This window comes from Eleutherodactylus coqui, chromosome 1 (assembly GCF_035609145.1).
Source record: "Eleutherodactylus coqui strain aEleCoq1 chromosome 1, aEleCoq1.hap1, whole genome shotgun sequence".
Classification (NCBI taxonomy): domain Eukaryota; kingdom Metazoa; phylum Chordata; class Amphibia; order Anura; family Eleutherodactylidae; genus Eleutherodactylus; species Eleutherodactylus coqui.
In genome coordinates this window covers 460,155,923-460,180,179 of record NC_089837.1, presented here as the reverse complement: position 1 = coordinate 460,180,179, position 24,257 = coordinate 460,155,923, and the positions used below count along the sequence as shown (strand labels likewise).

Genomic DNA, 24,257 nt, shown 5'->3' with positions numbered 1-24,257 from the left:
GCCCTCAACTGGGATGTCTGCTCCCCCACCCCCTTCTCTGTGCCCACCAGCTGGGGTGTCTGCCACCTTGTCCAGTGCTGGTTGTCTGCTCCCTCCTTGGTGGTCTGCCCAGTGTTGGCTGCCTTCCTCCTCCCTGGCGGCCGCCCACTGCTGGCTTGTCTGCTGCCTCCTAGGGCTCCCAAATGTTGAGTTCATGTGCCCTTTTTGCCCGGTGCTGGGCGCTTTTGCCCTTCTTACTCGGTGCCTGTGAGTTTCTATTCAGATGCCCAATGTTGGAAGTGTTTTTGTGCCACTACGGTCAGGCTCACACGAGCGGATTTGATCCTGCAATCAGCATTTGCGCAGATTTTCCGCGGTGAAACGCAGACATTGAAAGTCATGCATTTTCCATTGTCCTTCACACCCGCAGATACGAATTACGTATTCCGCAATCTGAGGAAAAAATCGCAGCATGCTCTATTGTACCGCGGCATCCGCTTGGCCGGCCTCCATTGATGTCAGTGAAGGCTTCCGACCCGCAGCCCATCTGCAATTACCATTGAGTACGGGCTGCGGGTGCCCGCTTTACTGCTAAGTGATGGCACGGGAAATACAAACAAAGCAAAAACCCCTGTAGTGCGCATGACCCCCTGTGCCCCTCCGTGGTCATCCGCAATACAGTAAAGTGCTGTATGCAAGGTCACAGCCGGAATCTGACCCGCCCGTGTGAGCCCGGCCAATGAGTGCCCATTACAGCTGGTCAGTCTTAGTGGTAGTTGCTTCCTGTTGTCGGCCCCCGCTACCAACGATTGATGCCAAGCCTTTTTTTCTGCTGCCCCGGTGTGTTTCCAACGGACCCCCTCAGTGTTGCCTGATAATTCTGCAGCCGGTGCCCCTGAGTTGCCCCCCGGCATTTCCCTCCCCCCTTCCCTTCCACGTAGCGCCTGCTGTAGGGTATTGTGCGGTGATTAGTGCGCTCCATGCCAGCGGCTCCGCTGAAGCCAATATTTGCATTCGCTCTATTTTGCCCTTCTTCATTGTGTAATCTCCGGGGATTTACTGTAATCTTTGCCTTATTCTTCAGTGAAAGCTGACTCCTCCAAGTGTGACTGTGGTAGAACAAGTACTATATAGTAAGTGCGTTGTAGGGACCCCGAGAGCGGGGGTCAGCGTGACGCTTCTCAGGGTGGGGGGGTCTGGAAGGAACAAGAGGGCATCCTCTCGCCCGCATACACTATGTCCTCTCGCCCGCATACACCCTGCACTGTGACTTTATACAATCTATGACCATTAAGCTAATCCATGGTGGCAGGAATACAAAGTCATTGCAGAAATATTCCTTTCTAGGGGTATTTCCATCTTGGGAATACTAGTTCAATATACGCAAAATTCCCAAACCATGCGCTCACCCACAAGATGTGGATTTCCAAAATGCTCCGTTCTCCAGATATTGCAGCTCTTGATTCCTCTGCCCTCCGGTTGTTTACTGCTTGTTGCCAGGGAAACAGAAATGGATCACTATGGTAGCGGATGCACATGTCTTCCTGAGATCCCGGCCATCAGATGGGGGTAAGAAGTGTACAAGCGCCGGATTCCACGGTTTCCCTGGCAACAAGCAGTAAACAACCAGAGGAATCAATTCCTGCAATATCTGGAGAACGGAGCATTTTGGAAGTAAACCTCTTATGGGTGAATGCTTTGCTTTGCTGTTTCACATACAGGGACCTAGGATGCCCGAGATGGGAATACCCCTTTAAAAAGCGCCAGTTTCTGCCAGTTTTCCCTTGAAGGGTTCTGCCACGTGAAGATAACCTTAGGCTGTATTTACATGGGCGAGTAGTTCAGTTTCCCTGCAATTTTCCTGTGTTTGTGTTTTTGCGCAAAAAATTTGAGATTTGCATCAGGTTTACATCTGGAACGAAAAAAGTGCGGTTCTAATAATCTACTAGAAAACACATTGCACTTACCTGCAGGTGGCACGTCATGCCAGCGCAACTTTTTTTTTCACGCTCCTATAGAAAATAATGGGCGATTCTTGAACAGGAATCGCCGAAAAAGCAGGACGTGCAGCCATTTTTTTTCTAGGCCATAGATGTCCTCCAGGGTGTCCGCTGTATCTTGCAGCCCGATCCTGTAGACAAATGTGTGATATATAACTTGGCTTCCTACACATGAGCGGATCGGGCCGTGAAACGGGGCCTGATATAATGCTCGCCAGAGTGTGATTTACCCGCGCATGTGACGTCTATATAGTCCTCCAAAGCCTTGCTTGAGACTGGCCTGGCGAGCGGAGTGCAGGATCACTAAACCATCCCAGACAGATGTCTGTCCCGCCTACTTAGCTTTAGGCCAGGCTGGTACATCGCTGCAATTCAAATACATTGATTTTGTTGTTGTACTGTTGTACCTTGACGCCACCGGATGCTAGGGGTTTGATAGGGCTTTGATGGAGGAACGCCCTTGTCACAGCTCAGTGGCCAACAGCAGCGTGGAAGGAGTTTTGCCGTGGCATGGAGGGTTCGGGGCAGTTTCACTGTTAGGCTTACATTATTACAACTAATAGTAAACCTAACAGTGAAAGTAACCCTAACCCTCCATACCACGCAAATGTCTCCCCCTTCCCCTCTGCGCTCTCACCTGCAAGTCCTGCACATCCATACCCTGCACTCCATTGGACAACGGAGTGCGGCTGTCGGCAGCGGCGCCCTTGGAGCGCGAAGGGGGATGCAGCCGCTGACTGCTACTCCGTTCCCCATGGTCCTCTCGGCAACGGCGCCCATGACTGCTGCTGAAGGCAGTGGAAGCAGAGGAGTGGAGTTGCTGTCAGCAGCCACCTCCGCTGAAGCTGGGGACAGCGCGTGACGGCCTGTTACACAGCCCTGAGCACTGCAACGTCACAGCCCAGCATGTTGCTCCCAGCCTTACGGGTGACAGGCCTCCAGCCAATCAAATGCTCCCAGCCAATCAGAAGCTGGGGGCAGTACTAAAATTTCACACTGCTGTATTATGTCACCACCCCGTACTTCCGGTGGCGACATCCTACACCAGTACCGCAGTTTTCATTGCATTTAATACACAAGTACGCAGCATTTTCTATTTTACCATGTATTCAGTGCAATAGAGCCCTATTGTTCTCGATGGGTGCGTACTAAATGCTTTACATACACAATTACAATGAGAGCTGCACTTGCAGTTCCAAGCACCGTCCACTTCATAGAGGTCGGAGCAGAGGCTTCCACTCCGACCTCAGTAATTGCGGCGCTGTCAGTGGGCAAACAATGAGCTGATTGATCGGGGTCCCGAGCAACAGACCCCAGCCGATCAACTATTGATGACCTATCTTGAGGATAGGTCGTAAATAGTATTCTCCCTGGGAAACCCCTTTAAGGGGATTCCTGGACTTTTTTTTTTAAACTCTGCCCTTTTAAACCTAACTAGGAGCAATAAAGCTTTTCTGAGTAGTTTTGCTGTACTTATTCCGTGCTGATCTGCTTCCTCCGCCATCTATCTCATAAACCCGCTTTCCAGCACTTGGCGCCCTTTCCCCATCGCCACGGCCATCTTCCGGTCCTGTTCATGGCTTGTAATGTCCAACTAAAGTATTGATGAGATGGGTTGGGGGACAGGAACAAGTCACCATTAAAGGGGTTCTGCCATGTTATAAAATAGGAGATAACTTTGGTGGGGTCAGACCACGGGGACCTACACCGATCGGGGAATGGGGTTCAGGTTGGTCACATAGTGCATTATGCGGAGGTGGCGCAGGTGTGCCAGCACTCCATCCACTTCAATGGCAGCATAAGAGGTTACTGGGTTACTGGCTTCGGCAACCTTTGGTGCTATCATTGAAGTGACTAGAGCAGCGGTGCGCATGCTTGACCTCCGCTTCATTCACTTGGGGTCTGACCAGACCCTCCTTCTTAAGATCAGAGGAGGTCCTAGCAGTCAAACCTACACCTATCATAAAGGCATCCCCTGTGCTGTGGATAGGAATGACTTTATAGCTTGGCACAACCCCATTAAGGATTGTGGGCGTTGTAGTAGATGACCGCTATGGTTGGAAAATTATGCTGGTCAGAAAACGCCTTCCATTTCGTCGGGCTCCCACGAACAGGTCGGATTCCACATGCCGATTTCCTGCGAGCATTTGCGGAAAGGAATTGCAAATGATCGTGTAAGACCGCAGATGCGACCATCTTTGCGCGTGGATGTACGCTATGCACAGCATATCGTCCGTGCGGAAGAGAAGTCTCCCTCCCCTCCAGCCGGCATTCCAGCTTTTCTATGTTTCTCTGAAGTTACAAGAGTTTCCGCCGCTCATACGGAATGTTCATTGCATATGGATGACGGAACCCTCGCATCCATTGGCTTCAATGGGGCCCATAGAACATGCTGCAATATTTTTGCCGCTCACGAAATACGCAATTCATATCTGCGAGTGTGAAGGAAAAATTGAAAATGCATGCCTTAAAATACCCGTGTTTTACCGCAGATCTCCCGCATGGACAGCGATCACGGATTCAGCAACTAAAATCTGCCCATGTGACCCCGGCCTTTCTTCTGGTCTCCTGTAGTAGTATGACGGGCTGATTGGGTCTGCAGTATCGGGTGCCCCCTTTGCGTTGCTGTGTCTCGTATGTGGTTACATTCTGGTTTTCCAGGATCCTCTCTCCATATCCTGATTTGTTAGGTCGGACTTGCAGTAAAATAGCGCGCCTTCAGAGGTGATCAAACATTCCCCATCGTTACAGTGGGTTTTCATAAATGTGCAGTTTAGGTCTTAGTTGCCTAAAATGACTGGTTATCGTCTTATATCCCCTCCATGCAACACGTGACTCCTATCTACCAAACAAGTAACGTTTTAACAATCAAATTTTTTTTTTTTTTAGTCTTACAGAGAATACTATCGATCACCTATTATCAGGGTAGGTCATCAGTAGTTGATTGGTGAAGTTCGCCGTTAGCGATCCCCACCGGTCAGTTGATTGAACAGGCTGCGACTCTTGGGTGAGCGCCGTGGCCTTTTCTCATCTTTGTGACGTCGCTTACATGAGTTGCATCACCTTAGAGCAGCTCGGTCTCATTCAAATAGATGGGACTGAGCTGCAATACCAGGCAGATCCGCTATACAGTGTACGGTGCTGTGCCTAGTATGGACTGAGGCGCTCATCCAAGCACCGCTGTGATTTCTTTCAATCAGCTGTTTGGTGGGGGTCCTGAGCAGTGAAGCCCCAACGATCAAGTATTAAGTGTGGTGCTGGAAAACACCCTTAAAGGGGTTGTCCCGCGAAAGCAAGTGGGGGTATACACTTCTGTATGGCCATATTAATGCACTTTGTAATATACATCGTGCATTAAATATGAGCCATACAGAAGTTATTCACTTACCCACTCCGTTGCTGGCGTCCCCGTCTCCATGGCTCCGTCTAGACGTGCTTGCGCAGAAGGGTCTTCTCCCTTCTGGTCGGTCCGGGCACGAGTGGCGTTCTGGCTCCGCCCCCTTCTACGCGTCATCGAGTAGCTCCGCCCCATCGTGTGTGCCGATTCCAGCCAATCAGGAGGCTGGAATCGGCAATGGACCGCACAGAGCCCATGGTGCACCATGGGAGAAGACCCGCAGTGCATCGTGGGCGAAGATCCCGGCGGCCATCTTGGAGAAAAAGAAAGAAGAAGATGCAGAGAGGGGATTCGGGTAAGTAAATTTTTTTTAAATTTTATTTCACCACATCCCTTGGGTTTTGTCCTGCACTGAACGGGGGGGCCTATGCAAAAAAAAAAAAAAAGCCGTTTCGGCGCGGGACAACCCCTTTAAGGAATTTTTCAGGATCAAAACTATTGGCATGCTATCCTCAGGAAAAAGGATGTGAAAAGAAATGGTATGGAGGCGCAACCCTCTAAGCTTCTAGAAGATGTACATCAAAGTCCAATGTGTGATGGTGAAAGCACTTCTTTTTTATTATTTTTTCACAAATTAAAAACCAGCAATAGAATACGTGTTTCGGGGAAGAACCCCTTCGTCAGTTCGGCTGGATAGGACAACAGGATGCTTGGGGGTGACACGACTCCAAAGATGTATTGGATGTGTCGGAGGTCCTGTGTGCAGGAGGGCAGGGGAGAAAAAGCACATAAATATTCCACCACCCTCACTGGGTCTTGCTCCACCCTCCTTTTTCATTTCTTTTACTCACATCCTCAGGAAAGGTCATCAGTAGCAGATGGAGGGGAGGGGGAGCTGCTGCTCAGTCAAACTGTCACAGCGCCATCCATAGCACAGTGGTCTAGTTTGGTATTGTAGCTCTCTCCCATTGACGTGAATGTGTGAGAGGTGCACACATTCTGAGCTTCTCATCAACTGATCCATGGGGATTCGCAGTGGCAGACCCCGCTGATCTGATATTGATGAACTATCCTGAGGATATACTTTTTTGGACCAATGAGTGCTGTGGTCTATTCTGGGACATGTGGTGATGCGCTCATTGGTGAGGATTTTCCAAAATCCACAGCAAACTTCGCACGAAAAACTGTTTCAGAACTGTACCACTGGTGCGGAAAAAATGAAATCTGCTGCAAAGCCGCATTAAAACCTGCATCAAATGGTGCTAATTTTGATAAGGTCTTTGATTCGGATCCGCACCATAATACACAGCATGTGAACGCACCCTTAATAAGGCTCTTGGTTATCAGCGAGGGCTCTGCTGGATTATTGCTCTGCAGCAGGCCACACACATTCTCTCTTCTTTCCCCTGGTGGTATCGGACATTGCGAGTACAGGTGACGGTTCACCGGGGAAACCATGGACTCTACTGGAGTTACGTTTTAACTCCAAGAAACATGAAAGCTACACATCCCTTTTCTGGGGTTCCCTGCGGGCGTTCTTTGCCAACGTGCTATTTTGTGTGTGGGTGTAAATGTTTTTGCATAAATCTATTTAGATGTGAAGTTGGTCACTTTACGAGAAACTTTATTTCTAGCGTTCGTTCCCCTTTCATTCTGGTAGCCATGACTGTGAGTCTCTGATGGTTACTCTACTGTGTGTACATATATATAGTTCTCATACGACATCTCACTGACAAAGGCCTCATGCCCACGACCGGGTCAAATTCCGACTGTGGAATCTCGCAGCGGAATCAGACCCGGTGCCGCCCAGAGACCCTGTCCGGATCCACGGCGAGAGTTTCTGACGTTTTTTTATGCGCACTGCAGGCAAGACTCTGCCGGCGATGATCCGTGGCGACTCACCCCGGGACGGACTGCTTCCATTGACCGATTTTCTGCAGGGAATAGAAAATGCTGTGATTCTTCCCTGCGAGCGGATATTTAGATTTCTGTCCGTGGGCAGGGAAGGATCCCTTAGCATGGCATGTCTATAGACTGACATTGCTGCGGAATTTGCTGCAGGCATCTGGCCACGAATTCTGCAGCAATAATCCGTCCCTAAGCATTGGGCCAAAGTTAGTCTAGAAATAAAGACTCCGGTAAAAATGAAGGGGGGTGTTAAATATGAGTTATTGCCATTGGGGCGCGATACGCTCGTCTGTATGAGGCCTAATATTACAAGGGTCTATTCTTCCTGACTGCATAGAATTATTCAGAATGTTTCCTGTTCCTAGAGTTGTTTTCACGTGAAGCCCCCTCTACTACAGGGGTTGTCCCACTCCAAATTTGGCCTTATTTGACCCCAGCAGACTCCCGCCTGGCATTATCGAGTCCCGCAAGCTGTTTTAGCACCAATATATTTGTGTCCATGTTCCTTTTCCTCCAGTCTTCAGCGTTGCGGCCGCGTTCTCGGGCCCGATGCAGTGTGACATCCTCTTCCTCCCAATGGGGGCATTACCCCACCATGCCAGCATTACTTCCGTCCTTCTCAAGTAGCCATAAAAGTGTCCCACCCACTACTCTACTACAGTCTATGGAGCGGGCGCCGTTCCATACCGCGCATGTGCGTTGATGATGACCCAGCTGCGGCTTCAGCCAGGCGTGAACGCTGTATCACTAGTGACATAATGTACATAATGTCTGCAAAACCGGCGAAAACACCCTGGAGGATGGGGTCACATGACCGCCTGTTGGACCTCCGCCAGGGTGGAATACCAGGAAGCAAGATACATGTTTACAGTCGTGCTGCATAAGGTACATTGGGCTTATGGGTTATGAAACAACCTCTAATGATGTATTTGTAACAAGTGGAAACAATGATTCTTGAAAAGTAGTTAGTTTTGGTAGAAAATCATAGATGATCGGTTCAGATCAGAGCGCCACATGGGCTAGAAACGTAAGTTTTGGTGATGCCTATATGTTTCTAAAAGGGATTTCAATCGTATTGTGCTTAGACCCTCCACCTACTTCTGTGGGTAATGGGCTATGTGCTGAAACTGTTCACATTTGCTGTGGAGGATCTAGTTGCACTTTATAAACTGCAGTGATAGCAGAAAAGAAGGGGGCAAAACTGCATGTATTTAAAGGGAAACTGTCAGTTAATCATGCTGTCCAACCTGCAGGCATGATGCTATAGAGCAGGAGGAGCCGAGCAGATTGATATATAGTTTTATGGGAAGAGATTCAGTAGAACTTGTATTATATTCATTTACATCTCTGCACATCCTGAGCTGCAGTCCAGTGGGCGGAGCTATCAGTGATTGACAGCTGCCCCTGTATGTAGTCCTTCACAGCTGCCAATCACTGATGGCTCCGCCCACTGGACTGTTCAGCTCAGAATGTGCAGAGATATAAATGAATATAATACAAGTTCTACTGAATCTTTTCCCATAAAACTATATATATCAATCTTCTCGGCTCCTCTGGCTCTATAACATGATGCCTGCGGTTTGGACAGCCTGTACGAGCTGACAGCCTCCCTTAACAGGCTGTTTTACAGCAGTAGTAGCGCTCCTACCTGCGACAATCACACATGCACGTCTGTTGGACTTCATCATCAGTTTGCTGGTTATCATGTAATTATGTGCGTTTTGGAGGCTTGGAGGTGTCTGTGGTCCGTCCGATGCCAGTTGTGCCTGAGAGTCTTGGGCGTATCTCACAGTACGGCTGTCTGAATAAAGCCTTAGGTGGTTTCACACACTCCTTTCAGTTTCTCATGCCATATCAATCCACTTTTGGGTTTGGCTTAAAAAAAACTGCATGAAAAATTGCCGAAAAAACAGACCTTTGTGAAGGTATTCTTGGTGAATCTCGATGAGTCGGCTAAACTGGCCTGTTTTCTCTTGTATAGGGCTTATTCCTGAGCAATGGTTATTGGCAAACCTCTCTTATTCATGGCAGCCTTTGCTCACACTTTACACAGTTCGCCACTCCCTGGTATATCTTGGAGTCTATTCACACTCCTATCGGCCGTTTACAAGAACCCATGTACTAAGATTCTTTCAATTGGACCAAAGATCTGGCGAGATAAACTGCAGCCTGTCCTATTCTCCTATCTATGTAACTAAAGACAGATTTCACATGACAACAGGCAGTGGACACTAAGGCTCCCTGTCCACGGGTGTAGCGATATCCAATGGCAGATCGACGCCGCGCAGGAGCAGGAGACAGCTGACGGTTCTCGGCACTGAGCCTATCTGACATTGCTAAATACTGATATAGTTTTGTGGGACAACCCCTTTAATAACTGCTAGGACCTCACTAGGCAACCCACAATGGATTCTTAAAGGGGTTGTCCAGGGTTAAATAAACACGGCTGCTTTCTTCAAAACAGAGCGGCACCCTTGTCCTTGGGTTGTGTGGTGCGCTGCAGCTCAGGTGCATTGAAGTGAATGAGAGCTGAGCTGCAATACCAGACACAACCAATGAACAAGGGGGGGGCGCTTGTTTGAAAGAAAGCTGCCATGTTTGGAGAGCTGCTTTGTAAAATCAACTTCCACTTTGGCTTACACAGGAGGACTGGGAGGCGCTTTAGTGCCCGACAGTCGTCCTAATATATTTGTGCACTTAACGCATAAAATCCGTGCCATTTTATTACCTGTGTTAAATAAATAAGTCTTTGTTATTTGTATAGCACCAACTTATTCCACAGTGCTATCAGGTAATTTATATATTGCCCCCCTACCAAGCTGGGTACCCATTTTACCAACCTCAGAAGGATGGAAGGCTGAGTCAACCTGAATCTGCTATCTCAACCAAGCGGGGATTGAACTCACAACCTTCAGGTCATGGGTGAGAGCTTAGGACTGCATTTCTGCTGCCTTAACATGCTGCGCCACCCTCAGGACAAAATTCACATCTGCACTAGGGATTCAGTTTTCCTGCTCCCATAATGGAGCAAGAAAAACAGAATCCGCTGGATTAACGGATCCGTCTCATAATACCAGAACCAAACTGTGCCGAACGCACCCCATTGGCTATAAGAGAGTCAGCTCGGTTCCTGCAGCGGTCCGGCATTTCTGGGTGTCTAAAGGGTTTGTGCCGCAACTGCAAGTTAAGATAAGTTGCTGATCGTGGGGTTCCCACCATTGAGACCCCTGACGATCTCGAAAAGGGGGGTCCTGTGTCCCACCCCACTGTGACTCAACTGGACTCACAGAAATAGTCGAGTGGTACCTGCTTAGGTGTCTCCGCAGCACTAGTGCTCCATTCCGTCATCTCCTCCCCGTGGAGGTGCAATAACCCTGGGGTAAGGGTGACGGGTGACACGGGGATTCTGTTCTCAAGATCGGGCATCTCAGCAGCGAGTCCACCACCAATTGGCAAGTACAACGCAATTAAAAGTGCATTTGGTAAACTTGCTGTTTGGGAACGTTTCGGCCCTTTCTGTAGCGTGCCGGCGGACGGACGTGTCTTTCTGACCCGCCACAAATATTCGGGAGGGCTATCTTATCAAGGGAAACGCCGGCAGAGCCATCAATGTTGTATTGTGTTCTCACCAAGAAAAGAGGTTTTCCTGAGGATGTGCTGAATGCTGACAGAAAATAGCTGAGCGCTCGGAACAGTTGTGGGAAGTCTATTTTGAGAGCCCCGGACTGGATATGAAAGTGTGGAGGAGGGAACAAAGCTGATGGGATTTACCATGTGTCCAGAGCCGTCAACGTGCTGCCAATAGCCGGCAGCGAAACGCCACCAGTCAGTATAGCGGGGAATAGCACTAATTCTGGAGGCCGCGGTGCGGGGTCATGTCGGCGTATGTATCCCTTACGTATCTTGTTGACTTAGTCTAGCAACTGCTGTCACCATTCCTAACCTGGTGACCCCGTATACTCGGCTCCTGCTATAGTATATAGTGTCTATATAACGTGGTAAGTATGTTGTATACACCCTGCGGCCGGCCAAGAGGAGATATATGGCGTTTGCTTACAGTGATTGGGCAAGTTATACAAAGTGGCCACTACAAAGTTTCCAGCCGCCACGCTTTTATAAAGGCACTTTAAAAAAAAAAAAAAAGTCTTTGTTGCCCATAGCAACCAGTCACAGCGCAGCTTTCATTTTACCTCAGCACTATAAGAAATAAAAGCTGTGATGTGATTGGTTGCTATGGGCAACAAAAACTTTCTTTTAGATAGCTTTCATAATAAGAGTGGCCCAGCATGTCTTTCCACAACATGGCGCCTCTGCCCTCCCTCCATGGAGTGATGGGTGATGACGTGCGTTAAAAAGTACTGAAACGCACTAAAATAGAGCAGACAGCATGAAAAAAAATTGCGTAGTTAGAAACGCTGGGTTCGAACGCATGTCTGAGAAGCCACAATGGAGGCATTTTACAGCGTTCAGCGCGACGTTTGAAATGCCGCGCTAAATGCTTTAGAGAAAAGGCCTGTGAGGCCTCTATCACGGGGGCATTTTTACAGCTTTTAGCGCCATGTTTGAAACTAAAAACGCCGTACTGAGCTTTTATTGATTTCATTGGGGCTTCTCAGACGAGCGTTTAAGTGCGGCTTTTCTAACGCCTCGCTTCTCGAACACTGGCGGTTCTATTTTAGTGCATTCCAGTGATTTTTATTTTTTTTTTATGCACCACCTCACCCACTGCAATGAAGGGGCAAGTTAAAAAAAACGCCGTCGACCGCATTTGAATACACCGTTCGAAACGCCATGTTTAAAACCGCCTGTGTGAGACTGGCCGAAAGCGCCACAGAGAAGCTCTCTGAACAGAGCCTTGGCGCATGCAGATGTCAACACAGGATGTAGATGCGCCTCGGGACTCCGAAAATTCGTCGTCTTCACTAAAAACTCTTCTGTTGGTGCCAATAGCTTACGTGGGGTCGTGGGCACTGGTGGGCAGCTGATCACCACCTCAAGCCCGGCTCTCACATTGTGGGGATGAATGGAACTGCAGCGCGGATGTGTAGCCGCCACTCCGTTAATTGCATTGGGGCTGACAGAAGTTGCCGAGAGCTTGTAGTCGGCTGTCTGTTGGAATGAATGTGTATGTGTCACCGCTACTCCATTAAACCTTGCTGCGGGGGGCGCAGTCAGGAGGGGGACACGGGAACCCCCATTCTTGGGATCATTGAGTGAGCTCCACCGATCATAAGCTTATTCCCTATCCGTTGGACAGGGGATGACTTTAGATTTTGGGATGAGTTTTAATGGCACAAATAAAGTCTAACTACTAAAATGTTTATGAACCAAAATTAGTGCTAATCAATCATCTGCGAGCTCGTAAAACCTCCGAGAACCTGACATCTAGAGAAAAGAATTGGGCGTCTAGAGAGAAAGTCCTTTAACTGTAATTGTCCTTCCTCAGATACTGAAGCTAGATGAATGGAGTGTGTGTGGAGCTCATTCATAAACGGACTGACTTCATGTGAGTGAGTGTTGCGGGGGGTTCTGGTGTGTGTATGTATGTGTGTGATACATACACACATACATACATTTGTGGGCCATCAGTTTTTCGGTTTTTGTTTTTGCTGTCTCCTGGCAACATACTTCTAAAAAAAAACCAGCACACAGATTTTGGTCCCTGAAATAGGACCTAGTTCACATAACATCAGTCAACGCATCTCTGAATACACAAATTTACTTTCCTAGGCCGGTGCGCTGTCCGCGTTCAATCAGTTAAAAAAAGTAGAAAACGCACGGACAGAAAATGCACACAAAAAAGCATAATCCTAAACAGCCTCTCAAACGTTCAGTGTTGGTAGAGGAGTCTGCGCTAAATGGCCAATTGGAAATGTTCAAGAACTTCTATTTGAAAGCCCCAAGGACCCAACTGATTTTTCACTGTCACAGCAATATTTGTGGGGGAATCCTATGGATCTTACTTCAGTCGGAGTCTGTGTCACGGTTGGGAAAAGGTTCGGAGTTGTGGAATTACTGAAAGAGAAACTGGATCAGAAATCTATAATTTGGTAATAAATTGTGGGTCCGAATGTAACTGTTCATGACCCTATTCTAGAACCTTTCCATTCTCTTATCCACAACACATACACAGAGGCCCTCCATCCAGTATCGGGATGACCATTGTATGTGAACTTAGAATTCTATGGAAAACTAGTATTTTGTTTGCCCATAAGTAATACAAAGTGAAGATGAAAGAAAATCAAGCAGGTGACCCATACAGATAACACACATCCTTAGATGTAACAGTAAGAAAGAGCTGCTGGACATCACTTTCTATGTAGCGGACAGGAACGTCTTCGGGACGCCGTGTACATATAAAGAGCAGTACAGGACATGTAGTACTGCATTGTATTGTAGAGAGACATTACTAGACAGCCAATCAGTGCAGGCACTTCAGTAATACAGGGGTTGTACCAGTTTAATGTCCATACTGATTGGCTGGATCTTCCAACAAAGTTCATGTGAGGCAAATCCGGACTGTCTGTTACATTGTATGTTGTCTGGTCTCAAGTTGGTGTCCTAGGAAAGACTGTTGTCTCCTGACGCCATTGTAACTTGAAGGGTCACTAAACAAATGAATAAGGGTGGCTTTACACGGGCCCCTAGTGGCCCAAGTAATTGTTCATAAGAGTGATTACTGCCAACTCTTGTCCCATGTAAACATGAGACCCAACAGGCCAAATGAGTGAGAATCACTCGCTTGTCAGACTCTTGGCTTTTAGCTTGCCTAAAAACCAAGTAACTATCAGCCCGTGTAAACAGGCAGTTCTACATCTATGAATGACTGCCTGTTCACTCTTAGTGGAGGCGAACGGCTGGAAGAGATCAATGATGCATGCCGCCTCCATTCAGTGACCTATTCGATGTAAAGGCACAGGAGCGATGATTGTTGGCGTGGCTGTTGAGTGAAGTGCCAGACATTTGTTCCATGCAAAGTCACCCTCAAAAACAATTGCTCAACACACAAAGGACTACTAGGACTGGCCTTAAGGGGATTGTCCAGTTGTAAACTACTGATGGCCTATTCTCATGATAGGTCATCAATAGTACATAGGCGGCGGTCTGTCATCAACTGTTCTCAACTGGGCGCCAGTGGAGGAAGCCGACAGCTCCGTTCTCACTGCGGTGGTTATGGTGCTGTTCCAGGAGTTGAGGGATGTAATTTTTATACTTGCCCACTGCTTGGTTCCCGCAGTGTTCGCCGGTGAAAATCGTGCTGGGCAAGAAGATATGATATATTTTCGTGTACGAGTCTACGAGAGATCTCTCACGTCACTTAGAGAAGAGTCCTATCTTCGTGCCCAGCTTGATCTTCACTAACAGGAGTGGACGAGTATAACAATTACATTCAAATTAAAGGAGTTTCCCCAAGGTTATCACTGATACATGATAACCAGCTGTAACCCCCATTATCCCAAGAACAGAGGCCCCTCCATTTGAGGAAGAGATTGAATGAAGCGGTGGTCAAGTATGCGCGGTGTCACTCCATTCCTCTTCATCAGGACTGTGCTTGCCTACTTCCATCACCCCCTAGAAATGAATGTATAGGGGACAACTTAAGAATACTCTGTCACCTACTGTTAGCCTAAGCTTATGAGCTGAAAGTAAGTGACCCGCTGAGTCTGGGGATATGTTATACTTACCTCCCCCATAGTTCCCCGATGTGAGCGCTGGAAGCTGCCTCTGCAGCGCATTGAGCGGTGCTGCTATGTAGTCCACACATTATAAAACTAGGTAGGCTACTTAGGACACCGCCCAATGCATTGAGCAGCGGCTTTTACCGGTCACACCAGGGGAATGACGGGGAGGTAAGGATAACGCTTACAACCCTGGACTCGGATGTGGTTGTAGTCCTGGATATTTGAGGGGTGGGTGCAGAGGGAGCCTTGGGTGTAATATTTACCTCCCGCTCGGCTTCCTCCATGTGAAGCGGTCTCTCCTCCCTGTTTGCGGTTGTATTACTATGCACTGTATCACAACTACTGGATGTCATTTTTACATGACTGACTCCATAATGTGATAAGAATAGTTAAATTTTGTGACTGCACCTTATTTCTGCCTGTTTATGACAGCGGCTCCAAGTAACTAACTGTAAGCAGTGTGACTGAAAGCGAGCACAACTCAGTGGCTGCTGGAACGTGAAAGTATAGTATATTGTGTATTTATTTTTTTTGCTTTTTTTTCCTCTAACTTGCCCTCTCCGCCTGCCTGCCTCTTATCATACAGCGCACCTTGGGGTTTTTGCGCATATTGCGAAATTCCGCCTCCCAAAATTGCAGCAGAAATCCACATGCAGATTTAGCCCAGAGATTGGACACAATCCGTGTGCAGAATTTCCCACACCATTCCCAATGTCACTTCTTCACACAGATCAATGTGGAATCATATCGGAAATTCCAAATTCAGATTTTGCCCATTCAAAGGGCTAAATCCCTGTGCAGATCCGTGGAGCAATACGCAGGATAGCCGTGGACTTCTGCCGCTGTTTTTAGAGGCTGAATCCATGATGAAAGATCTGCATCTGATTCCGCCGTGTACATAACCTAATTGAGTCTTTTTGTTTTTTTGTTAAACCCATACGTTTTTCAGTATAGGCATCATTTCTTTTGCCACTCGGCATGGTGGTGGAACGCCAAAGAGAAACTGTTCGTGGCATCAGCTGTGACACAGGGGTCTCTGTGCCCAACAGAGAAACAGACCGATACACGAAAACCTCATCAGTTGTGTCCAGCTCACACCTAAAACAACCGGTTGCACGCAGCTGACATACAAATATAGCTTTAGACTGTCTACTGCTGACCATTAGTATCTTCATGTGGCACTAACGAGCATGACAGATGTCAACCAGTGGAAAAGTTGATCTACCATGTTGGATTTTCCCAGTAATTGTTGGGTGCTGTAGTTGAAAAGTCATTCATATCAAACAGATCCACATCCCACGAATGGAAGCCCAGATCAAGTCACACAGATCATGGCAGAGATCGACCAATGATATGTGACTTTAACTTATGGGATTGTCCTCCAAGACGATCATCTTTACAGAGCAGCCACTCAGGGTATGGCCATGGGAAATCGTGATACACTGTCCTACCAGAAGTATTTCTACACCTCTATTAGTAGAATGGATTGTGTCTTATTAGCGTGTTACATGTCCTAAGCCGTGCTACATAAGATGCCGAACGGGTTTGGCGCTACACACAAGCCATTCAACACAAAGCACAATGCATCGGCCGGTCTACAATGGTGCAAGAAGCATCGTCATTAGACAGTTGAGTAATGGAAGAATGTTCTATGGAGTGATGAATTGCACTGTTCCATCTTCAAATCAGATAGGGGTACCTGGGTGTGGAGGAGCCTGGCGAACGCCTTTTGTCTGAGTGTGTTGTGCCAACAGTTAAATACGGCGGGTCCGTTATGATCTGGGGTTGTCTTATGTGGTATGGTCTCAGTCCATGGGTTGTAGTGGTAGAACCCATGAACACTGAGGCGCACCTTGACATTTTAGACAATAATGAGCTGCCAATTATGTGGCAATTCTCTGGGATGGGTCAGCCGTTCTTCCAACAAGACAACGCGCCTTGTCACAAACCCAACACTGTCTTACATTGGTTCGGAGATATAGATGTTCCACGATTGGACCGGCTGCACAGAGTCCTGACCTGAACCTACTGAACATCTTTAGAACGAACTGGAACGTCAGGTCAGGAAATATGAACAGCGTCCATCATCTTTTTGGGAACTCACCAGACATTTGCAGGATGATTGGAGGGAAATAACAACTGAAGTGTATCAGACATTAGTAGAAAGTATCCCACAGAGAGTATCTGATGTCATTAGGGCCAAAGGAGCCCCACTAAGTATCAACATGTTGAAATAAATACTCCCTTTGATTCTTAGGTGTTTAATTACCTTTGGTACGATAGTGCATATGGCCAGCTTTTATTCCGATTCCTAAACTGTTTTGCACTATTTTAATACTTCTGGAATGATTCTTCATAATTGTTTAGAAAGATGTTGGCTCTCCTATTCCGTGCGGCTGCTTTATTGTATAGGGCATTACTGTTTTGAGTAATCGGTGATTCAGCGTTCCATGGCATGGGCTGCTCGCCGTACACCACGTTCCGGGACGGCACATACGCATGTCGCTATGCAGGGCAATGCCCGTCCAGTCCTATTCTGTGCACTTCCAAGAACATACTGTGTGATAGACACTGCAGTTGTGACTCTGCGCTCCTTCCCTCCCACATGCGGCGTCTGGCCAAGGCAGAGCAGGACTGAGTGGGCAGCAGCCCTACAAATCTCTCCTCCGCACATGTGGGGGGAAGAGGAGAAAATAACATGAGCCTTATTAGAAGCCCAGCCATTGACAGCAGGTAAGAAATGATTGCAGCCTGACACTTTTGTTACTATGTATCATGTCTGAGAATTCCGGGAACTAGTATCACTGCAGCTATTAGCTGTGCTGCAGGAGAGCTGCAAGCGGGAAGCCGGCTGCGATGAAACATTTGTTGCCTTTTTACTAGTCTTTTCTTACCTGGAAACTGAAACATCTGCATAGGAAGAGGAAGAACTGCAGCCGTCAGGAGGAGAATGTGAACTGCAGGAATGGCTACGCACGGTTAATTCTGGAGCCGGTGGCTTTCTAGGAGTCCACTTGGCATCTTTTTGAGGTTGTCATAGCTCAGCAGTTAAAAGGTCTGCAAATCCTATTTCCTCCAGTGAGAAAAAAGGAGACAGATTTTTGGTTTTTGCTTCTTACGATCCATACGTTTTTTTTTTTTCCCTAACTTCTAGAATTTTAAATGAAGGAAATCTAAGTTCGGCCCCAGAAGTCTGCGGTGTTTTTTTTTTTTTTTCTTTTTTCCCCTCGCACATTCCACAGTTGACTTTGCCTCTCCCAAGCAGGCAGTAAGCCAAGCCGGTGGGACTCTGTTGTTTTAACAGCAGCCTCAGAATAGGAAATGTGAAGAAGAATGATTGGTTTGTGCCAGCACTTCAGCGTTGTGTGGATCTGCAGGCATCACCTTTGTGTCTTTATAGCAAGGTCTGTGCAGTCACCTCTGGGGTGGAATCCTGGCGGCCGGACAAGCTGGAACAGGTTTATATGTTTATTTTGTATCTTGGTGTCCAAATAGTCGTGTTCTATTTCAGGGCGCACCATATTAATGCGTTCCCAGCTTGAGTCGGAGGCTTTGGACTAAGAATACCGTGCATGTGAACCTGGGCCTCCCATGTTATATAGGCCTGTACAGTTTTCCACTATGCTTTGTGGCTCATTTCCCCTATAGATCTATGCTTGCAGTTCTTTAACAGACCTCTTCAGTAAGGGCCCTTTTACACGGACCTATTCGTTGATCGTGTGAATTTGAGCAATCGTCGTTCCGTGTAAATACGGCCAGTGATTGAACGGCACGTGATAACTGTGGTTTGTCACTCATTTTACGCAGGCTGAAAAATTGTAGTTCATTCGCTACGAGTAAGCGGCAGTTGTTCAGTCCTTCACATTCACAGTGAAGGACTGAACGAACAGGCGAACAAAACTGAAGGGGGTGGGATTCATAGCCCCATATCGCGCTCACCCATGTGAAGTTGGCCTAAGAGGTTTTTTTTTAGGGTTTTTTCTTTTTATAGGCTTTTCAATATCTTTGAAAAATTATGGTACAAAAAGATAAAAGTTAAAAAAAATTACACTAATAATAATGATGGGGAGGTGGGGGGGCAGAGAAACCTTTCAAACGGCAGTTCTAAAACGCAGTAAAAAGCTGTGTGTGAACGCATTCTAATTCTGGTTTTTTATGGCATCTACCGGGAATGGACAAAAGTGTAGAAACGCCTTATGAAATGCATGGGATCTTAACTATTAGCATTGAGACACCCTTTTGACCCCTGCTTGGCTGAGAGCTTTACTGCCAAATTTGTGTTTACTTCACCTCCTGCCCTGCTCTGGATGGTTTTGAGAGCAGCTGGTAACAGCAGCTGAGTGGCTCAAACCCCTGACCAATAAAACCTTGTTGCTTAGGCAGATGTTCACTTCTGCCCGGCAGCAACTACGTTATATTACCTCCACTTAAGTTACATGGAATTAAAAATCCTATTTCCTCTGGATCAACACAGTAGGATAGACAGGCTGGACTAGATGGACATTGTCTTCATTCGGCCTTACATACTATGTTACTATGATTTTGACGCAAGTCCACACCAGATTTTCTGCAGCTGAAAATCTGCTAGTTGTGAATGCAGCCTTATGGCCCTTTTACACGGGGTGATTATCGCTCAGATTCCCGCGCTCCTGTGGAATATTGAACGATTATCGTCCCGTGTGAAAGCATGCAGCGACTGAACGAGGACTGCATGCAGTCTGAACGACTGTCCCCTTACTGTGAATTGAGGGCTCCTGTACACTAGTGTTTTCTTAACACGATTGTCATTGGGACTTTTAAATGTTAAAAACACATCCCAAGTTTGTGCTCTGCGATTTTTGTGCGATGCGTTTTTAACGTTAGAAAGTCCCATTGACATTTGCCTTTAAAAAATGCAGCGTTAAAAAAACGCAAGTGGGAAGGAGCCCTGAGGCGGGTGGGGGGAGAACAATCCCTGGCCCACTCCGCCTCTATTCTGACGGCACTGTTAGCGATGTCAGCGATACTCGCTCCCGTGTAACAGCACAAGAGCGAGCTTCATTGTGATGAGTATCGAGCATCGTTTGCCCAACAGCTCATCCCGTGTAAATGGACTTTTAGACACTGGGGGAGTTTCTTGCAACTGTTTAAAAGCAAAACTTTTTTGCCCATAGCAACCAAACACAGCACAGCATTTTTGTTTTTCAAGAGCACAATAAGACATGAAAGCTACCCTGTGATTGGTTGCTATGGGTGACTTTTTAGTCTGTTTTTCTTTTAGACAGTTTCATAAATTTCCCGGTACTGGTGCATCTTGTCTCCACCAGATGTAAGGGTGGAGACATGGATTCGGCGTGCACAGTTATAGGGTACGCCCAGGTGATGGGCACATCTGCTCATTGGCGTCCCAGCTCTCCAGAGACGGACATACCGCCCATCCCCCTGAGAAGCTCACACATGTGTCCGAGGGGTGCCCCCGCCGCTGCCCTCACACATGTCCCCGCCAGCTAAGTTCCATGTCCGCTTCCATTACCCCGATCAGCCAGTCCCACTGTCAGTTTCCCCCCCCCCCCCCCGCCCTGCTGCCACACTGACATGTCCGCTTCTGTCGCTTCGATCAGCTAGCCCGCTGTCACTCTCATGGCTGTGGTCCTGTCACGTCCACTGCTGTCACAATGCACGCCGCCCATCCCCCTGAGAACAGCACACGTCTCCCCCTTTGCCAGAATCCCCCCTGCCGCCACGTTGACACATGGCGCCGCTGAGGAATTACAGCCGTAGGAGGGTGAGGGGCGGAGCCTCTGGTGGAGACAGCGGGACTGCTTTAGCAATCTGCTGCCCTATATTGTGGGGAGAGCTACATCTGCCACTTCCAGCTATATGCTTGTGGGCAGACTGCTGTCAGCATGCCGGTGTCACCACGGCACAGCTGGAGGAGCCGGCCAACGAGCGGCATGGTGCTTCAAAAAAAGCCCGTTCTCCGAGCACGGTGCAGCGGCCTCCAGAGTCCTCAATGTGTTAGCCAGCCAATCACCAGTTTTGGGCGTGTAAGAGCGCCTACCCCATGTCTCCACCCATTCTGCGGGTGGAGACAAGATGCGCCAGGACCAAATCTCCCTATGTTTGTCAGACTGAATGCTGTGATAGGGGAGGAGGGAGAAGTCTGATTGGCCAGAGTACACAGCTCACTCCCTACGCACACCATAGGACTGACCACCTCTTCATTCCCCACCAGGATACAAGAGTTGGTTGGGTTGGGAGACTCCTGATGATAGCGGTGAATCCGGACCCACATCTATCAAGACATGTTATGACCTATCCTGTTGATGTGCCATAAATGTATGTGATGGGAACACTCCTCTTTAACCCCTTAGTGACCAGGCTTTTTTGCTTTTTTCCATTTTTGTTTTTTCCTACTCCCTTTTAAAAAATCGTAGCTCCTTTATTTATCCATCGACGTCGCTGTATGAGGGCTTGTTTTTTGCGGGACGAGTTGTATTTTTCAATGGCACTATTTATTATACTATATAATGTACTGAAAAACTTTTTTAAAATTCTTAGCGAAGAGAAATGGGAAAAAAAACGACATTCCACCATCTTTTGGTGCGTCCTGTTTCTACGACGCACAAACTGCAACAAAAACGACCTGATATTTTTATTCTATGGGTCAGTACGATTACTACGATACCAAACTTATATAGTATTGTTTTTGCTGTAGTACTTGTATTTTTTTTTAAAGATATTACATTTTTTTCAATTATTTTCTGCGCTCATTTTGTGCGCGCGATAACTTTATTTTTCCGTCGGCGTAGTTGTGCAAGGGCACATTTTTTGCGGGATGTCCTGTAGTTTCCGATTGTATCAATTTGGAATACATACGACTTTTTGATCGGTTTTTATTGCGTTTTTTCTGGGAGACAGGGTAACTTAAAAAATGCATTTCTGGCGTTCTTTATTTTTTTTTTTCGGACGACGTTCACCGTGCAGAAAAAGTAATGCACTACTTTGATCGGACTTTTACGGACGCGGCGATATCAAATACATATTTTTATTTTATGATTTAGATTTTTTAATAATGGATATGGCAAAAGGGGGGTGATTTAAACTTTTATAACTTTTTTTTTTTTTTTTTTTTACAATTTAAAAAACTTTATTGATCTTTTTTTTTTACTTTACTTTGAAGTCCTTTACTTTGATCGCTCCTGCAGTATGACGTAATGCTATAGCATTACGTCATACTGCTTTTTTACAGGCAGTCTATGAAGCCACCCTGTGTGGATGGCTTGATAGGCAGTCTGCTAAGGCAGCCCTGGGGCCATTCATTAGGCCCCCGGCTGCCATGACACCTGCACGGATCCCCCGATCTCACCGCGGGGGGGCCGTGTGGGACCCCCAAACAGCGTTCGGGGCATTTAAAGGGTTAATAGCCGCGATCTGCCGAACGGCCGAGCGCGGCTATTGCCCACGGGTGTCAGCTGTAATAAACAGCTGACGCCCGCGCTGTATGGAGGGAGATAGCGGCGCTACCTCCCTCCATACACGACCTGCAGCTGCAGGACGTAAAAACACTATGGCCCGGTCGTTAAGGGGTTAAAGGAATAATTGAGATTGTTAGAGGGCTGGGATACAAGAAGCCTACCCTCTTGCTGAACGATGGGACAAGACTCCTACAATAGATGTACCTGCAGCGAAGACCATCCATACTTGTCCCCCTTCCCTTTTGAATTTGTGGAAATTGCTTCAAGATCCCATGAACAAAAAAACAATATTCTCAGAAAAACCTGGGAAGTGACTGAGGCCTAATTACACGCAGTGTTGATTTGGGGCTTTCCAACATTTTTGAAATTGCCTTGAGGAGATCACATTTCTTCAGCTTTTTCCCGGTTAAGACTGCAATGACAACACCTAAAAGATTAGCTCAGCAAATTAGTAGTTTATGAATTTTCATCAGTTTTTTTTATTTGTGAAATTCTGCTAGGTATTTAAATGGGTTTTTCCGGGACTTTACCAAAATTACCCAAGCTTAAAATTGTCTAAAACAAAGGAAAAAATGCATCCTTGCCTACTTCAGAGAATCCCCGTCTAGCGCTGGGGCCCTGGTGCCCATCACTCGGAACCTGCAAGAACCTGGCTGGTGGTCACTTGATGATCATCGTGCTCATGACCACTCAGCCAATGACAGGCTTCAGCAGCCATAGAAGAATTACTGCTGAGGGTTGTGATTGGCTGAGTAGTCATGTGCACAATGAACAGCACATGACCACCAGACTGCCTTTTGCTAGGTCCAAACATTGGGCACTGGGTGAGGAGCCTCAAGAGTAGACAAGGATGCAGTCTCTTTAACCTATATCTGCATATATAGTCACAGTGGGGACAGGGATGGATTCCCCCATGGATTCACAAGTGAGTTTGCTGTATTCTTTGATGACACATTTGTATGACATTTTGACCAATAGTTAACCTGTCTTCATACTTAAGCAGAGCAGCATAGTTTGCTCTACTGGCCAACATGGTGCCAAACTTTTCATTAGTTTGATGACTGAACTGATTAAATAAGATCTGTTGACTGATGTTTTGTGATCAGTACTGCAAAAAAGACAAAAGCTTGAAATTAGTTTTAGTCTAGAGGAATGGAGTTCCTCTGTAATCCTGAAGTTCAAGAGTAGGACAATGACCCGGTATCCTTATGGTGGTCAGGCTGAAGCTCTACGTCCAAGACGTCTTGAATTCTGCATACTGTAACCACAAATTGTCTTACAAAAGCAGTCGTTGAGATCTGAAAGTCCACCCATCAGCTTGCTATAGAAGCAGGAAACTTCTCTTCTAGAACAACTCTAGGTTCAAGCAACCGCCATGGATCTATTTCCCTCTGTTCTGGGTCAGCAAACTAAACTTAGATTTTTTTTGACATTTATGATGATTCAAAACTTCAAGTCTGTCTTATTCCGTGCAAGAACTTTAATATGTAAATTACAACCCGAATATTCAACCTCCTACCGGTCAGCCGTTTTATTTCAGGCCCCTTAGATGTTCCCATTCATCCAGGCTCTCAAAAGTTTGAGAGAAAAGCAAAACTTCTATATTTTCAAATTCCGACTACAAGTGATGGCCTTTGGCCTCTCCGCGGCTCTAAGAATAATTTCAAAGCTTCTGACAATCTTGAGAATGATTCTTCTCTATTTGGTTGAATTCCTGAAAGTCAAAGCTAGTCGTAAATTCCTATCATCCAATATATCTGACCCCACTCAGGCGAATGCAGAATTACAAGTATCAGAATGCTCAGCACAATGATTTTTTTCATGTAATTTCTGACTGTTCTACTGCGTGAATAGAGCTATGCACTAAACTGCACTCCAGCTTGGGGGTGCAATT

The 24,257-nt window shown here is 47.0% G+C and overlaps 1 protein-coding gene across 3 annotated transcripts in view; it reads left to right on the top strand.

Annotated features, from left to right (window-relative positions):
* The window catches only part of ATF7 (activating transcription factor 7), a 93,673-nt gene that overhangs the window by 1,690 nt on the left and 67,726 nt on the right, over positions 1-24,257 (top strand). The window contains exon 1 of one of the 3 annotated variants that reach the window (XM_066584259.1): positions 17,457-17,639. The exons of the other annotated variants lie outside the window; for them this stretch is intronic. The gene's annotated coding sequence lies outside the window, so the exon portion shown is untranslated. Of the gene's footprint in view, positions 1-17,456; positions 17,640-24,257 lie in introns of those variants that run through there. 3 annotated transcript variants of the gene reach the window in all.